Source organism: Crinia signifera, chromosome 2 (genome assembly GCF_055691185.1).
Source record: "Crinia signifera chromosome 2, ASM5569118v1, whole genome shotgun sequence".
Taxonomy (NCBI): domain Eukaryota; kingdom Metazoa; phylum Chordata; class Amphibia; order Anura; family Myobatrachidae; genus Crinia; species Crinia signifera.
Genome location: NC_139218.1, coordinates 301,417,608 through 301,437,431, shown reverse-complemented (window position 1 = coordinate 301,437,431; position 19,824 = coordinate 301,417,608).

Sequence of the window (19,824 nt, the reverse complement as noted above, 5' to 3'; positions counted from 1 at the left end):
CAAGTACCAAATGAATTCTCTCCCATTCAACAGCATACGCATTATTGTGTATATGAACGCATCTGCTTGCATGCTTCTGGGTAGATTCAGGTGGGGGGCAGGCATTCAGCAGGGCGGCGTTTAACTGCTAACTAGTATAAATATAGGCAGCCTTAATTCATGTCTGAATCAGGCCCGTTGATAGAAGTACTTGAGTTTAAAGATCTGATGTGCTGAGTTGATGCAAATTATAAGAAAGATGATTATAATGGCACAGACTATCCCTGTCATTTTTTAAAAGCCTTCCACCATGATCCCATATTGTAAGTAAGGGATTTCTATTACATTTGCATACTAATGTTAATGTACAGTACATTCATCATGACATAAAGAACAGGACATTTTTACATTGGTATGTTTTTAAACTGACAAGGTACTATGTTAATAGATTTCTGAGTAAGATCAGTTAGATAACTGGAGAGGTATTTTATTCCAAATGGAAATGTTCTAGACAACAGTATTTGCTTTTGTTTATATTATGTTTCTTTGTTATCAACAAATGATACAAATTGTTGTGGTTAAAAATTTGCATCCATCCAATCAGCTCTTAAAGGTGCATGCACACGGTGTGATTTGAGCTTTACATTTTGACTATAAAATGGGATCGGCATTGCAAGAAACAATAGACTATGCAGGCAAGCCAATTTTGACTATAATATTCTAGTGTTCTAGTACAGTAAAAATTGGCCATAGTCAAAATCTCAAGTAAATATAGTCAAGATGGATATGGTATAGCGGATTGATGACCAAGCTAAAGATCGACAGGTACATGGTGGACAATGACAAGATTGACACAAGTTTTTTCATGTCTATGTTGACATAGGTTGATTTTTTGGTACTTGTTTCCTAGCACGGCGCCCGTCGGGCCCCATCACATACCTTAACTTAAGGTATGAGATGGGACCCGACCGACCCGATTTTCGGGCTTTAAACACGTTTTTAACGCACTTTGAAAATCGGTCGCATCGCATGCCATTATAATGCCATTATATAATGCCATTATAATGCCATTATCGCATGCCATTATAATGGCATGCGATGCGAACGACGCGACTGACCCGATTTTTACATTGGAACCAATGTAAAAAGGGTCCCTGAGACCCGATTTTACATTGGACCCAATGTTAAATGGCCCCCAGACCCGATTTTTAATCCCATCTCATACCTTAAGTATTGTAAACCCACCCTGATGGTGAATTATGTCAAATGCTCCCCCATTGTTAACGCCACGCCACGATAAACGTCAACCCAAAGCGTGGCGAGCACAGCGAGCCTGCGAGGGGTGGTGGTACGCGTCCTCCGACCTTTTCATACCCCCACTATCCACGTTGGTGTGGAGTTGATCTTATATAGTGTGGCGAGCGCAGCGATCCACCGAGCCCAAAGCGTGGCGAGCGGCCGCGTAATAAATCTGAAGTAATGCACGTCCGCTCGCCATGCTTCGGGCTCAGTGGCTCGCTGTGCTCGCCACACTATATAAAATCAACTCCACGCCGACGTGGATAGTGGGGAAAGGTCAGAGGACGCATACCGCCACCCCTCGCGGGCGCACTGCGCTCACCATGCTTCGGGTTGACGTTGATCGCGGTGTGGCGTTAACAATGGGGGGGCATACTATGAAAAATGGGGTCTGGGGTGGCATTTAACATTGGGGCCAATGTAAAATCGGGTCTCAGGGACCATTAAACATTGGTTCCAATGTAAAAATCGGGTCGGTCGGGTCGATCGCATCGCATGCGATTTGGTTGCATGTGATGAAATCGACCTGTTTTTTGTGACCCGATTTCATGCAATTAAAATCGGTGGCGCCGTGCTAGGAAAAAAGTACTGATTTTATTGTGCGACATAGATCTGGTTGTTGGCGTACATCCTTAAAAATTACATAATTTTAGAAATAGATGTAAATAGATTTAATGTAAAAAAAATTAGTGTCCGTGGCATTTTAACATACAAACATAGAAACATAGAATTTGATGGCAGATAAGAACTACCTGGCCCTTTTAGTCTGCCCCTTTTTCTAACATTTTACCTCAAACCATATTTGATCATTATTTCTTTGTAAGGATAGCAACATTCTTATCCCAAACATGTTTAAATTGGTCTACTGTATTTGCCTCTACCACCACTGATGGGAGGTTATTCCACTATATCCACTACTCTTTCTGTGAAGTAATTATTCCTCAAATTTCCCCTGAATCTTCCTCCCTCTAGTTTCAGTGCATGTCCTCATGTTCTGTTGCTCCTCTTAGTGTGAAGAATGTCTCCCACCTGTACCTTGTTAAAACACTTGATATATTTGAAAGTTTCTATCATGTCTCCCTTTTCCTTTCTCTGCTCCAAAGTATACATATTTAGATATTTTAGTCTTTCCTGGTATGATTTGTGATGTAGGCCATGCGCCATTTTAGTTTAGATTTTTGAGACCCAAGTGCATGGTTTTGCATTTTTTGGCATTAAACTGTAGTTGCTATGCTCTGATCATTTCTCTAATCTACCTAGATCATCAAACATTTGTTTTACCCCTCCTTGTGTGTCTACCCTGTAGAATACCTTTGTGTCATCTGCAAAAAGGCACATTTTACCCTCAATTCCATTTGTAACATCACCAATGAAGATATTAAAAAGCACTGGTCCAAGTATAGATTCCTGGGGTACTCCACTTGTAACCTTTCCGTCCTTTGACCGTACTCCGTTTACTACAACTTTCTGTTTTCTGTCCTGCAACCAAGATCCATTCAACCATCTTAGAATCCAATCCCAGGCGTTTATTTAACAGTCTGCAATGTGGGACAGTGTCAAAAGCATTACTAAAGTCTACATAAGCTACATCTACAGAACCACCTTGATCAATTACTTTAGTCACCCAGTCAAAAAAGTCAATAAGACTTGTTTGACATGATCTTCCACCAGTAAACCTATGCTGTTTCGGATCCTGTAAATTGCTAGGGGCGGCGAGGCGGAAGCAGTACTGTCCGCCTCACGCTCGAGGGGCCTGGGGGGGACCTCTGGCTACTGTGGGGGGACAGAGGGCAGCACCATCGGAAGGGGACGCGCGCGCACCTCGTGCACGCGCGTCCCCTTCTGGCATACAGATGGCGGCGGGGAAGGGGATGGCGATGGCGACGCCATCGCCATCCCCTGCAAAGATTAATCCCGTTACATCTGTATACCTAAAAAAAGTCACCCCCCCCCCCTTTTACCCACTGACTGGGCCATTTTCTCCTCAGCCTGTGTTTTTGCACATCTGATTACCTTCTTAGCCTCCTTTTGTCTAACAAGATACACCTCTTTGTCATCATTATTTTGCATCTGCTTATATTTCTTAAAGGCCAACTCTTTTGATTTCACAATACTTGCTAGTTCTTTCACAAACCAAATTGCCTTCCTTTTACAGTTAGGCCATTTGCCTCAGGTGTGGGCTATTTGTATCTTTGACACAAGAAAGAGAATTCCAGGAAACATTTTAGTTCAGAGTCCCCGTTTAATCCCTTAGGTGCCAGGGTATTCATGTTATAAATCAGTTTAATTTCAGATTGTGCCAGGATCACCTCGCTCCCATTTTGCTGCCAATTGCCTGTCAATTTTTTCCCCGATTACTTTAGAAATTTTTTTGGTCAAGCTGGAATGGTACCTTTAAAGTGTTCAGAGTAAAGGTGGCCTACCATGCCCTTCTTTATATTACGGGCATGCACTGGCCATCTGTTAGGATTAACCCCTGTTCTATTGGAATAGAACAGGGAACTATAGCAGATGGGGTACCTGTAGCAGTTGCTGTATGATAAGGATAAAAAATGACATAAACTAAACTGAATATGGGACATGTGATCAACAAATGAAACTGACAATAATCAGGAGCATAGAGGTGAGGCCTTCCACAATCCCAACCCTGACTCTGTTAATCCCCCCAGAGAGAGATGGCACCTGCAGAGCTAAGGCTTCACCAATAATAGCCATGTTTGAAGGGGCAAATTAAGTCCACCCCAACTCCAGTGCCACCTGGACTTGGTCAGAAAACAAGGTGCTCGCCGTTTCCAGAGTGGACAAGAGGAACACTAACTAAAACCCAAAGAAAAACAGGAAAGAAAACAAAAATGTGGCACAAATGTCCTCCATGGGAAGGGATCCTCCAGCAGTCCAACATACAAATGTTTACCAAAGAGTGACCCCTAAGTAGTTCAGTTCAGGAATGTAGTTAGATGGGAAATGTGGATTCCATTTCCCATTGAATGACTATAAATGCAACAATCCATGAAGGTGTTAATGATTCACATTACACATCACAGCCAGATCCCCATATACAGCAATGCAACACTTTCACTAATGATATAATTGACCCAGGATTATAGATACATATACAAGAAAGCCCTATAACTCCCCTCAGATGAATGTAAGAGATGGCATATACACCAGATGGGAAAGGCACTTAGCTGTGACCAGACAGGATTGAGGAGTACCAGTGGATGACACAGGGAGCAAGCACTGGCAGGACCTCTGGAGCTGAGTCAGCAGACTTTCACTAACTGCTGACAGGCTGCGACAGGACAGGGAAACAGACTGGGACATACTAGGAAAGGAGCCTGAATGCAGACACATGGCTAGAAACAGGTTGGAGACTAAACTCAGAGGACTTCACATGCTTCCTTCACTGAGGACTAAACAGGAACAGGAAATATCACCAGCAGGGAGCAGCTGGTCAGAAACACTAATAAAGGGTCAACTAATGAGGGATTCAGGGCAGGCGTGTCTGCTGCACAGAAATCCCAGTCCAAGTTGCATAGCAACAGCTAAATAACAAAACTAGCAGCAGCACACCTGATACATCTCTCCCTCAGGGTTTTGCAGGTTTTTCCGACTTATTAAAGGCTGTAAATGCATTTGATTAAGTATATGCAGTTTCTACTATTACAAGTTATAAATTCTTGTATCGTAAAGTAAGATCCATTCACAATTGCTTTAAAAATGTACTACCTTTGTAGGGGGGTTTTTGTGTACCCTACACATAGGGCACATACCACACCTTAGTCTTTATTCTCCTTTGTCTTTGTTCAGGTGCGGCACTTTTTTACAAGTTTTGACCTGAGATCATCAGCTTTTCTATATGTAAACTTCAGTCGATCTAAGAAGTAGTCTTTCAATAGTCCCTGTTCAAAATGTGCCAATGTTTGTTCATTTCAGATTTTTCTTTTTATACTCTAGCATTGGCAGTCTTTCACTTACTTTTAATTCATCTATTTTATCTGTGATCTCCTTATCCTTTCTCATTAACAGTGGGTAAGTGGTGTGGCAAATGGGGGATGGGTGGATTAATGCTTCGCTGCGAAGTGTGTCAGATGTGCCCACAGGCTGGTAAAACTGCGGCGCCCTGCTAATCTGTACCTGTGGTTGCCTTTGATCCCCCTCTGTGTTCTGGGTATTTCTGGGGGTGCCCAGTAGTTGGTGGGGAGTAAGTGAAGCACTGATGTGAGAGTCTCCTTGGGAGCATCGAGATGTGTCTGTGCTTTTGAGGCCAGAAAGGGAGCCGGTTGTGGTTTTTCTGGGCAAGTTGTGTGCCTCTTTCTTGGGTAGGCAGGCTGATGGCAATGGGGTTGGTCAGGGTGGTGGAGGCAGCAAATCTAGGCACACCGTTTGTGTACCTCATGGGTGGACAGGCAACGCAGGCCTCCGGGTTGGAACCCTGCTTCTTGCAATAATCTCTGCCACTGCAGGAGATGTGGTGTGTCTGTCAATGGGTGGATTACACCTTTTACAACACTCAGCCACCTTGCCGACAGACCCGCCTAGACTCACCTACTCCTGCTTCTTCACCAGTTGCCACTTCTCGCTTTCTGCTAGTTAGGGGTGTCTATTTCCTCCTGCAGCATCTCGGGGGGGAGGGGCCCTAAACTGCACACCCTGGACATATGGGGTGCTACCTGCTGAGACTTGTAGTGCAGCAAGCAGGAGGAGGAGTTTGCAGGTGCACACTAAATATATATGCTAGACCTTTTAATATCTTGCTATATTGCATTTGAGGTTATTAGCATAGTAATGGCCATTAGTATGGGCTTGTCCACCGCATCCAGGTTACCTCAATAGGACAAGTCCCTAACACTACTCTGGGACAGGTCCAGGGCACAGGGCCCCCCAGCCCAGCCCAGCAGAACCACCCCATGGCATCACATTAGTGTGAAATTAAAGTGATAGTAAAAGGGATAGGGGAAATTATATGTGATAGGACTTACCTAGGTAAGAAGTAATAATAAATGTGAAAGGTTCTACATATATATTAAACAAACTAAAGGGGTGATTGAAAGTATACGATATGATGCCATGGAGCAGCCCAGCAACAGCAGCCCAAAGAGCCCAGCGCCCCAAACACAGTCCCACAGACTAACACTCAGCATATATGTATAGTAGGACTTACCCTCATAGTGCCAAGCTGAGATGTGCAGTCTTGAATGTTGGGACTCCAACCTAATTAAAATCAATCTGGGACAGGTGGGTGGGGTGCTAGTTAAGGAGGAAGGCGTCTCTAGTTCTTTCCAGTGTGTATGAATACACAATATATAGTACATATGGGGAGGGGCCCTAAACTGCACACCCTGGACATATGAGGTGCTACCTGCTGAGACTTGTAGTGCAGCAAGCAGGAGGAGGAGTTTGCAGGTGCACACTAAATATATATGCTAGACCTTTTAATATCTTGCTATATTGCATTTGAGGTTATTAGCATAGTAATGGCCATTAGTATGGGCTTGTCCACCGCATCCAGGTTACCTCAATAGGACAAGTCCCTAACACTACTCTGGGACAGGTCCAGGGCACAGGGCCCCCCAGGCCAGCCCAGCAGAACCACCCCATGGCATCACATTAGTGTGAAATTAAAGTGATAGTAAAAGGGATAGGGGAAATTATATGTGATAGGACTTACCTAGGTAAGAAGTAATAATAAAAGTGAAGGGTGCTACATATATATTAAACAAACTAAAGGGGTGATTGAAAGTATACGATATGATGCCATGGAGCAGCCCAGCAACAGCAGCCCAAAGAGCCCAGCGCCTCAAACACAGTCCCACAGACTAACACTCAGCATATATGTATAGTAGGACTTACCCTCATAGTGCCAAGCTGAGATGTGCAGTCTTGAATGTTGGGACTCCAACCTAATTAAAATCAATCTGGGACAGGTGGGTGGGGTGCTAGTTAAGGAGGAAGGCGTCTCTAGTTCCTTCCAGTGTGTATGAATACACAATATATAGTACATAGGGGGAGGGGCCCTAAACTGCACACCCTGGACATATGAGGTGCTACCTGCTGAGACTTGTAGTGCAGCAAGCAGGAGGAGGAGTTTGCAGGTGCACACTAAATATATATGCTAGACCTTTAAATATCTTGCTATATTGCATTTGAGGTTATTAGCATAGTAATGGCCAAGATCTGTAGGTCCAGAAAGTTGACCTGTAGTTTGATGTAGTCTGAGGTAAATTTTAACTTCTTGTTGTTGCTACTTATGTGTTCCAGGAATTTTGTATTGATGTCTCTGTGCCTTTCCAGATAAATAGGATGTTGTCTATATATCGGGCCCACAGTATTAGGTTAACCCCAGAATTATGCCCCTTCCATATGTATCGGTCTTTCCACCAACTCATGAAAACGTTTGCATAACTTGGTGCAAATTTCATACCCATCACTGTCCCTGTAGTCTGGCAGTAAAACTGATTTTCAAACCAGATGTAGTTGTGTTGCAGGATGAACATTATGCTGGCCAGGATGAAGTTGCAGTATTCAGTGATGTTTGGATCTTTTTCAAGGTGGTAGCGGATGCTTCCCATGCCTTGTTTGTGGTCTATTACTGTGTAAAGGGAGGTCACATCTGAGGTAACCATCCAGGAGTCTTTTATTGTATTTATTGTGATTTATTGTAGTCTGTTGAGGACATTGGTCGTGTCTCTAAGGTATGATAATTGTCCTTCACGTATGGCTGTAGGATTGTGTTGAGGTATTCAGATAGATTGGATGTTCATGCCGAACTGTTTCATGTCGACCATGTCTATGTCGACCAGAATCTTGTGTCAACATTTTGTCAATGTTAACATTGGGTATGTCGACCATTTCAAGGTGTCCACCTATTCACTGTTGACCATTATTAGTCGACCTAGTGATTGTTGACCTAGACATTGTCTGCCCAGTGACTTCATACCCATTGATTCCTTATTTACCCATAACTGCATGTGTTGCAACCAGTGTTCCTAAACTTATCTAGTTTTGTAGTAAGAAAATGCACAGTGGATTGAGCTTTGTAGCCAGAAACATAGAAACATAGAATTTGACGGCAGATAAGAACCATTTGGCCCATCTAGTCTGCCCCTTTTTTATCCTTCAGGTAATCTCAACCCTTTTTGATCCGTACTTATTTGTAAGGATATTCATATGCCTATCCCAAGAATGTTTAAATTGTTATATTGTCTTAGCCTCCACCACCTCTGATGGGAGGCTATTCCACTTATCCACTACCCTTTCTGTAAAGTAATTTTTTGTAACATTTCCCCTGAACCTGCCTCCCTCCGGTTTCAGTGCATGTCCTCATGTTCTATTACTTCTTTTTCTTTGAAGAAAATGTCCCTCCTGTACTATGTTAAAACCCTTCATATATTTGAATATTTATATCATGTCCCCCCTTTCCCTTCTCTGCTCCAATCTATACATGTTAAGATCTTTTAGTCTTTCCAGGTAAGTTTTGTGATGTAGGCCATGCACCATTTTAATTGCCCTTCTTTGTACACTCTCTAATGCAGGGGTGTCCAAACTTTTTGCAAAGAGGGCCCGATATGGTGACTTGAAAATGTGTGGGGGCCGACCATTCAGCCTGACATTCTTTGAACCATTAATCACATCAGAATGGTCCCCCACTCTGCCCCCATTCACTGTATGTCCCCCAGCATGCCCCCATTCACTGTATGTCCCCCAGCGTGCCCCCACTCACTGTATGTCCCCCAGTGTGCCCCATTACTGTATATTCCCTGCCTGACCCCCTTCTTTGTATTTCCCCCAGCCTGCCCCCATTCACTTTATGTCCCCCACTCTGCCCACTTTCACTGTATGTCCCCCTCTATGCCCCATTTACTGTATGCCCCACTCCGCCCCATTCCCTGTATGTCCCCCACTCTGCCCCATTCACTGTATGCCCCCCACTCTGCCCCATTCCATACTTGCCTACCTGACCCTCTCCATGCGGGAGAAAATGCTCTGTTCCTGGACTTCCCTGGTAATGTATGATTGCCATCACCTGTGGGGAGCTAGGTAAAGGTGTTTCACCAAAGGTGATGGCAATCATACATTACCAGGGAAGCACAGGAACAGAGCATTTTCTCCCTCATGGAGAGGGTCAGGTAGGTAGGTATGCCCCATTCACTGTATGCCCCACTTTGCCCCAATTCACTGTATGTCCTCCACTCTGCCCCCATTCACTGTATGTCCCCCACTCTGCACCATTCACTGTATGCCCTCACTCTGCCCCCATTCACTGTATGCCCCCAGCATGCCCCTCCTTCACTGTATATTCCCCTGCCTGACCCCCTTTCTCTGTATTTCTCCCAGCCTACCCATTCACTGTATGTCCCCCAGCATTCCCCCATTCACTGTATGTCCCTCACTCTGCCCCATTCACTGTATATTCCCATAAACTGCCCCTCCTTCGCTGTACAGTATGTACCCCATTCACTGTATGACCCCCAGCCTGAACCCATTCACTATGTCCCCCAGCCTGCCCACCCTTCTCTAAATGTACCACATACTGCATCTCTTCACTGTATATTCCCCTGCAGGAGACAGATGCTTGGGCTCCTGTCCCCGCCCTTCTCCGCCCCACATATTACGGGAGAAAGCTTCCCCTTTGCTGCTCCCCCCTCCCCACACACTTCTGTCACTGTGATCGCAGTGGAGGGTGATATATAATTGCAGCAGCAGGAGTTGGACACATACTCATCTGAAAGACGGCAAACACATTTCACATTGGCAGCCGGCATCCCCTCACCAATGCAGACAGCAAGCCAGCAAGGTAAAAGTGCCCTTGCTGGGGTCCCACCTCTAGAGTCCTGTGCTGTGCATCTTACATCAGCCTCCAGCTGCCTGCTTCTGGCTGGAGGCTGCAGGCCACTTGAAGTTACATCACGGGCCGAAATTGGCCCCCAGGCTGGACTTTGGACATGCCTGCTCTAATGTATTTATATCCTTCTTAAGATATGGTCTCCAGAATGGACACAGTATTCCAGATGAGGCCGTACCAATAACCTATAAAGTGGCATTATTATATTTTTCTGCTAGTGATTCCTCTCCCTATGCAACCAAGCATCTGACTATTCTTCCTCATTGCTTTGCTACGTTGCGTTCCTGCCTTTAAGTTACATGAAATAGTGACTCCTAGATCCCTTTCCTCCTCAGCAGTTTCCATTATAGTACCCTTGATACTATATTGAGCTTTTGGGTTTTTGAGTCCCTAGTGCATAATTTTGCAAATATACCCCTCCTGGTGTGTCTACTCTGTTTCATATCTTTGTGTCATCTGCAAAAAGGCATACTTTCCCTTCAATACCATTTGCAATGTCACTAACAAAGATATTAAAGAGCACTTTTCCAAGTACAGATCTCTGGGGTACTCCACTGGTAACTTGTCCCTCCATAGAATGCACTCCATTTACTACAACTGTCTGTTTCCTGTCCTGCAACCAGGTGCTTATCCATTTAATTGTTTTATAATCCAATCCCACACTTTCAAGTTTATTTAGCAGTCTGTGATGTGGGACAGTGTCAAATGCCTTACTAAAGTCTAGATATGCCACATCTACAGCCCCCCATCATCTATTATTTTGGTCACGGAGTCAAAAAAGTCAATAAGATTTGTTTGGAATGATCTCCCTGTAGTAAAACCATGCTGTTTTGGATCCTGCAAGTTGTTTAATTTAATATATTCCACTATTCTTTATTTTAATAGTGTTTCCATTAATTTCCATACTACTGATATAAGGCTCACTAGTCTGTAGTTACTTGCTTCTTCTTTGCTTCCACTTTTGTGCAGTGGAACTACATTTGCTCTTTTTCAGTCCGCTGAAACTGCACCTGTATACAGTGACTGGTTGAATAAATCTGTTAACATAATCGTGGACCACACTTTATTTCTGAATGCTGTCTATCTGATTCTGCTGCATAAGTTTATTGATTCAGATACCATTATCAGTTGCTGAATGAATGTAGTTCTGGGCATCTGGTGAACTATATAGCTTTTCCCAATGGAATGACTACTCCTTGTTTTATAAATGTTAAGTTTAGAATGCAGGAGCCTGACCTTCTCTGTGTCACAAATTGTTAAAATAAATTTGTTTCATGCAAATAAAATTCTAAATTATGTGTATCTAGTTGAGCAGATTTTTCCTAAGTGAATGTAATATTTCCTAACTATACTGATGACTGTATTAATGGCAGGGCACAGTAGATTTCATTCTGGATAAACATCCGGATGGTAAAGTCACAGCATGTAATTTTTATTCAGAATCTAAAATGGATCTTTCCTAAGCAAACACATTGACTTTACTTTAAAATGATCAACATGACCTTTCAAATAAAAAAGAGCACTGAAATTTCTCATTTACTATTAAACATTGACAATAATAGTAAAATCTTACAAAATTATGTATAACATAAAGGTTCCACTGGAACTAAGCTTTAGTTGGTACATTGACATTAAAACATACTGTACAGTATCAAGCCTAAAGTGACATCACTTACAGTACTTAAATGTACACCACAGTGTAAATGAACCTTTAAAGTAATGAAAACCAGACACAAAATAACATAGAAACGATATAATACATTCATAAACAATCCTTTGTAATGCATATATATAGGTTTTATAATTTCAATAGAAATAACATATTCTCACGTAGCTGATCATTTAAACCCTGGAAGTATAGAGTGGGTACTTGTTTCCTAGCACGGCCACAATCGCGGCCATCGGGTGTAATTTTTAGTGGCCTGCGACGCGACCGACGCGATGCCCCCGATTTTTCCATTGAAATGCATTGAAAACAGTGAAAATCGCGTCGGTCGGGTCGTATGCGTCCAAAAATGCTTAAATGGTCCACACGCGATGGCCGCGATTTCCCCATAGGGAACAATGTTAAATGTCTCAATTTACCCGCCATGACCGCGATTTCCCATAGGAAACAATGTTAAATGGGTCAATTTACCCAAATCATCATAGGGAACAATGGTAAATGGGCCAGAAACCCCAAAAAACACCCCTGAACATTGACATGTCCCCCCAAAAGTATTTCACGCCACCCCGCGATCAACGTGAACCTGAAGCGTGGCGAGCGCAGCGATCCCGCGAGGGGCGGCGGTACGCGTCCTCCGACCTTTTCATACCCCCACTATCCACGTCAGCGTGGAGTTGAGAATAGAATAGTGTGGCGAGCGCAGCGAGCCACCGAGCCCGAAGCGTGGCGAGCGCAGCGGATACCTTCACAGGTAAACGCGTCCCTTCGCGGGCTTCACAGGTATCCGCGTCCGCTCGCCACGCTTCGGGCTCGGTGGCTCGCTGCGCTCGCCACACTATTCTATTCTCAACTCCACGCCGACGTGGATAGTGGGGGTATGAAAAGGTCGGAGGACGCGTACCGCCGCCCCTTGTGGGCTCGCTGCACTCGCCACGCTTCGGGTTCACGTTGATCGCGGGGTGGCGTAAACTACTTTTGGGGGGACATTTAAATGTTCAGGGGTGTTTTTGGTCCATTTACCATTGTTCCTATAATAATTTGGTTAAATTGAGCCATTTCACATTGTTTCCTATGGGAAATCGTGGTCATCGCGGGTAAATTGAGGCATTTAACATTGTTCTCTATGGGGAAATCGCGGGCATCGCGTCTGGCCCATCGCACCCGATTTTTTAGAGCATGCGATGGCCACGATTTTACACCCGATGACCACGATCATGATTGTTGTGGCCGTGCTAGGAAACAAGTACCATAGAGTGTTTTTTTTTTTTTTAATCCAGTAGAAACAAAAAGAGAAGTGGCACTTGGAAGATAAAAAATAATTTATTTAATACACAATTTGAATGATTATATGATACAAATAAACATAAAAACAATTGTAATAAAATATATACTGATGGAGTGCCTCTCATAATTTTCCAGCCCTCAGAAGATCCCCTCCATTGGCGAGAACTGGTGGAGAGGTGCTCCATCTGACGGGGACGCACAAGCATCTCACATGCACGCGCATCCCTGTAGTGCGACGGGCGGCAGAATCCCTGCCCATCTCCGATTCAGGGGTGCAGGGAGGCGGCAGGGACAAGCATAGACTGGCAGGGAGCAACGGAAAGGTGGCGGGGACCAAGAGAGACCTGCGGGGAGTGAAGGGCAGGTGGAGAGCTCCATCGGAATGGGGCGCGCAAGCATATCGTGCACATGCACCCCCTTCCGGTGGATAGCAAGGACTGGTAGAGGCTGACAGCTGGCAAATTCTATCACCAGCTGCCTGTTGTATTAGAGGCACTTTATCTGTATGCTCACAGTGGGTTAATAATTACCTAATACCACTAGAGGTTAATGATCCAGTTTGATAACATTGCAGCAGTTGTCCTCAGTATGTGTGGTGCGATGCCTAGATGGGTAGAATTGTAATCCAATGGTAAGCAGGATGTTTTGGTGTACAATTCAGACCATGTGGCATGTGGACTGATAAAAGTGAGCAGCAGTTGAAAACCGGGTGATGAGAGGGTGGCTGGCTGGTCTAGGTAGATTGCAAGCAATAGTAGTAGAGATGGCGATCTAGTCCAGTGGCTCCTGATGCATTTCGTTGTCTAAGAGTACAGCTTTATCAAAGGTGTGAGTAAGAATTGTCCACAGTGTGGTTTATATACCAGAAAGTAAATAATAAAATATTGGCACCTGTGCACAGTATTCATTCAAATTATAAAATGCATATATCAAAAGAGGAATCAACAGAAGGCAGAAAACAATTAACTTATGTAATTCACAAATATATAAATATTTCTTAAAATATGAGGTTGGGAAAGGACATATTTTTAACTTAGAAGAAAACTACTGATCTTGTAAGAACCAATCAAATCGGTAGAGGCAGGCTACTGAGTTAATGAGTTCCGTATACATAGTTTGGGATACCATGGATATGGACTAATAGCTAATCAGTGTCGAGCACCTAGGCATGTGGTTAGTGTGTGGTCCACTCCTCACTTTCACGCTTATCAAATATCTTTCATATGGTTGTCTGTTGTTGCCCAGGTTAGCAAACTGTCACTCCCTGGTGCGTGTCTGACATCGTCTTATGGCATGCACTGGAGTAGTAAAATATGTATGGTCACCCTGGCAATGGGACATGCATCACGGCAACCATGGACACCCGCATCTGGGGGGGGACCGCTCAACACGAATCTGGTCCTCTATGGCCGCTATATTGATGACCTTTTTAGATTTACCATTAGCACTTTCTTTTGTTGAGCACTTGAACACCAACACTTTCAATTTGCACTTTACTCACTCATTCAGTAGTGACTAGATTGACTTCCTGGATTTGACCCTCAAACATCCGGGAACAGTGTCTTGGCACACTGCAAACGGATCCCGGCACACGTCTGTAGAGACACCACAGAAGTAAATAAGCCATCTTCATGGTCTTGACACCAAATGTTTATATATATATATATATATATATATGTTGTGAGGGACGGCGGCACTCGAAACCAAAATAATGACACCAGGAGACTGGATAAATCACCGACGTTTCCAAGCCGTTACGGCTTCTTTATCAAGGTGCAGAAGACTTCTGCACCTTGATAAAGAAGCCGTAACGGCTTGGAAACGTCGGTGATTTATCCAGTCTCCTGGTGTCATTATTTTGGTTTCGAGTGCCGCCGTCCCTCACAACATATCTACAACCTGTGAGAGCAGGTGATCATACGGCGGGCACCGCTTTATCGATTACATTGGTGAACGACCTGGGAGTGCCGCTCCATCCAACACATATATATATATATATATATATATATATATATATATATATATATATATATGCAGAAGCAAGGAATAGACATATATAAGTGATAAAATAATAATATGAAATATAATAATAATAATAATAATAATAATAATAATAAGTAGTAGTAGTAGAAGTACTAGTAGTATTTTAATTCCTTATATATGATGGGTCACTGGTAATATTCATCTAGAACTACAATTACAGAATAATTGACAGATGGAAAATAGATTATTTTGTAGATTCAGTAGTTAAACATAGAGGATAACAGTTATAGCCCATTCATTTCGAAGGCAATACTGTATTTATGATCTCTTTAATTGATAATATTTAATGAGCCAAGAGTGGTAAATGCATCCATAAAGACTGCCCCATCTGTACGCAGATAAAACTATGATGCTTTTCTTGAAAAATGTAATGATAAGTACAATCAACCAGAAGCTAGCAAGCACACAATACATCCTTTTAATAAACCTTCCATTATATAACTAGATGGAGTCTTTTGATGAAGTCTTTTGATTTAAAGAAATTCAGTGATGTGCTCCTCCTCCTGTAATGGTTAGGATGGACCAGAATATAGCAAACTATCTCTACTTACTCATTTGCATAACCATATTAAAATTAAATTAAAATTTTTGAACATGCCTATGAACAATATTATGTAATTAAAACTACGTATTAAAAAAAAATATATATATATATATATATATTCCATAGACAAAAAACCTTACGGTTTCACATGTCCCATTAAGGCTTCTTACACATGATCTCGCATTTCTGAAACCTGTTGTAACTTCCACTCAAACGCCAAAAAGCAATGAAATTACGATCATTAAGGCTGACGCCTTAATGGACGTGTTCCTTGCGCAATACAGATATGGTACGCCATCACAGCCTGTGGGTAAGTGCAGATTCAGCACTCTCACAGAGTGAGATTGCTGTCACTCACACAATGGTGGAGCTGCTAATTCACAGATTTGTGTGCTCATTGGAATACACACATGCAGTCTATGCAACTGAAGGTCTGAGCAGTTATGTGGCGCACTCATCCTAATAAGTACCTGCAATCATCTAAAACGGTCTAGCCCACTGAGTTACTATAGTGTTCATTCTAGCACCCGCCATCTTTGAAAACTCATGCAGTTCCTCTTCCCTGCCTGGGGTGTAGCTGTCTGCTGTAGTGCTTCTAGTGTGATCTGTATATCAGCACTGCAAACCAGACCTGTGCTAGAAACACTACAGCAGACAGCAACACCCCAGACAGGGTAGAGGAACTGCATGGGTTTTCAAAGATAGCGGGTGCTAGAATAAACACTATTACTAGAACTATCCCACTGAGGGTCCAACATCTTTCACACTCACTACCTATATCCATTTCATTTAGTATTCACATGCAGTTACCAGAAACATCTTTCATAATTGCAAAAACTATAATACTCCCAACTACTATGCATCTACTCTTTCTTCTCCCGTACGCCTTCATGCTGCTCTGTCTTCCCCGATACCTACTGCTGTGTGGATTCCCTCATCCACAACAATGTGTCTATTCCCATCTGCCCTGCCCTGTCTTTCCACACAGATGCCACTGTTTCCTTCTATCTGTGCCACTGGCTTCCCCTCTATTAGCGATACTCTGTCTCCCCCTCCATCCATGCTGCTCTGCCCGCCTCATCCATGACAGTTTCCTTCCATCTGTACTACTGTCTCCCCTCTCCATCTACGCTGTTCTGTTTTCCCTTTATCCCCTTTGCTCCGAACCCCCTCCCCCATCAGTGCTGTCTTTCCTCCAACTGCTCCTCTGTTTCCCAACCAATCGCATCACTCTGCCTTACCTTCCCCAATTCGTGCCACAGTTTTCCACCCATCTGCTTCGTTAGTCCCCCATCAGTGCTGCTTAGCCTTCCTACCATCTACGCATTTCTATTCCTCCCCATCTGCACCACACTGCCTCCTACCCCAATCAACACCACTTTTTCCCCATCCTCTCGGCTCTGTTTACTGCTCAGACCTTCAGTTGCATAGACTGCATGTGTGTATTCCAATGAGCACACAAATCTGTGAATTAGCAGCTCCACCATTGTGTGAGTGACAGCAATCTCACTCTGTGAGAGTGCTGAATCTGCACTTACCCACAGGCTGTGATGGCGTACCATATCTGTATTGCGCAAGGAACACGTCCATTAAGGCGTCAGCCTTAATGATCGTAATTTCATTGCTTTTTGGCGTTTGAGTGGAAGTTACAACAGGTTTCAGAAATGCGAGATCATGTGTAAGAAGCCTTAATGGGACATGTGAAACCGTAAGGTTTTTTGTCTATGGAATTTCATAGCTTTTTTTCAATTTATTTTTTAAATTTAGAAATCAAAAATTTCCCTGTAAGAACATTGGATTTATTTAAATGTTTAACAATAACACACCCCTGGCAACGAGCATTACCCCTGGATACAAGTATTACAAACCCCTGGCAATGAGTATGACACCTGTCCAAGAGCATGAAACCCCTGGCAATGAACATGACACCCAGTGTGTAAAAGCTTTACTGTAGGGCAGAGTGTATCACGGGCATTGCAGTGTGGGGCATATGGTGCAGGGGATATTACTGTTTGTGGCTTAATATATTGAAAATGTTTTTGGTACTTGTTTAGTTTCATGGCGGGAGATATTGCATGAGATATTGCATCCTATTTGATGCAATTTCTGACCTGTTCATTACTCCACTATCCACTAAGCATGGAGTTGATTTTATATAGTGTGGCGAGCACAGCAAGCGCCAAAGCCCGAAGCGTGGCGAGTGTAGCGAGCCCTGCTAGGGGACGCTGATTACTTTACATGTATTCCGCGTCCCCTTGCAGCAATCGCTGTGCTCGCAATACACGTAAAGTAATCCGCGTCCCCTCGCAGGCTGCAGTGTGTACAATTTTTTTTTTAAATAAATAAAAAAAATGGAGTGGGGTCCCCCCACAGCCGTAACCAGCACGAGACTCAAAGAGCCAGGGCTGGTTCTAAAAAAAATTGGAACAATTTGCACAGAGCTCCTCTGTATTTTATAAAACCAGCCCCAGGCTCCAGGGCCAGGTCAGGTTCCCAAAATACGGGGGACAAAATGAATAGTGGTCCCCCTTATTTTAAGAACAAGCCCCAGGCCCAACCAGCCAGCAGGGTAATGCCACAGCCAGGGGGGACTTTTTATACAAGTCCCCCCGGCCAAAGCATTCATCCCTCTGATCGGTCAGCCTGGCCAGGGGTCCTGGGGAAGTGGGGACCCCCCCAATAAAGGGGTCCCCCCCTCCAGGACATACCTGGCCAGGCTGAAGCCTGGTGCTGTCCCCGGTACCCCTGGGCTGTGGGTACCGGGCTGATAAAGTGTAAAGAAATAGATTAAACCATTGGGTTTTGCTGTGGAACTATGAGTCCCTGCAAGCCTGGACTGCATACTGGGACTTGGAGATCCACAAGTCCGAGCATGCGGCCCATTAATGGGCTTGCTGGAACTCTTAGTTCCACAACAAAACCAATAGTTAAATAAAAGCACACTGACACATAAGAAAAATACAATTTTAATACACATGGAGCCCATTCATACTGATACTTACCTATCTTGAGCCCGTAGGTATCCCTCGGTCCTGGTCCGGTGTCCTGGGGTCCTGGTCCGGTGTCCTGGGGTCCTGGTCCGGCATCCTGGCTGATATTTTTGTAAAAGATAGACAAAACCATTGGGTTCTGCTGTGGAACTATGAGTCCCAGAAAGAATGCACTGCATACTGGGACTTGGAGAACCACAAGTCCCAGCATGCGGCCCATTAATGGGCTTGCTGGAACTCTTAGCTCTTAGTTCCACAACAAAACCAATAGTTAAATAAAAGCATACTGACACATAAGAAAAATAAAACTTTAATACACATGGAGCCCATACATACTGATACTTACCTATCTTAAGCATGTAGGTAGCCCTCGGTCCTAATTCGGTGTCCTGGGGTCCTGGTCCGAAGCAATCCATAGGGGACCTGTGGAAGGAAATTATACTCACAGGTCTAAACCGGTGTACATTTGGTCCTCTTCTTTCCTGCAGTAGTCATGGGGAACCTGGCAAAACAAAAACAAAAATGGGTACTTGTGTATTTTGGCGGCGCCCGATTTCAGCATCATGCGATGAACGCATCGCATGCCATGTACCCGATGGCATGCGATGCGATTTTGACCCCCTATGCGATGAAAAATCGTATAAGCACCCTAAAGGGTGCTTACAATGTTAAATGCACCCCCACGCCACCCCCCCACTATAAACGTGAACCTGAAGCGAGGCGAGCGCAGTGGTACGCGTCCTACGACCTTTTCATACCCCCACTATCCACGTCGGCGTGGAGTTGAGAATAGAAAGTGTGGCGAGCGCAGCGAGGCGACGCGGATACCTTCACAGGTATCCGCGTCCCCTGGCGGGCTTCACAGGTGTCCGCGTCCCCTCGCGCGGCTTTCTATTCTCAACTACACACCGACGTGGAATATGGGGGTATGAAAAGGTCGTAGGACGCGTACCGCTGCGCTTCAGGTTCACGTTTAGAGTGGGTGGGTGGCGTGGGGGTGCATTTAACATCGTAAGCACCCATTAGGGTGCTTAACATAAGCACCCATTAGGGTGCTTATACAATGTTTAATTGCATCGCATCGTATGGCATTGTATGCCATGTACAATGGCATACAATTTGAAAATTGTATGCCATCGCACACTATCGCACGAAATCGCATCGCATACCATCG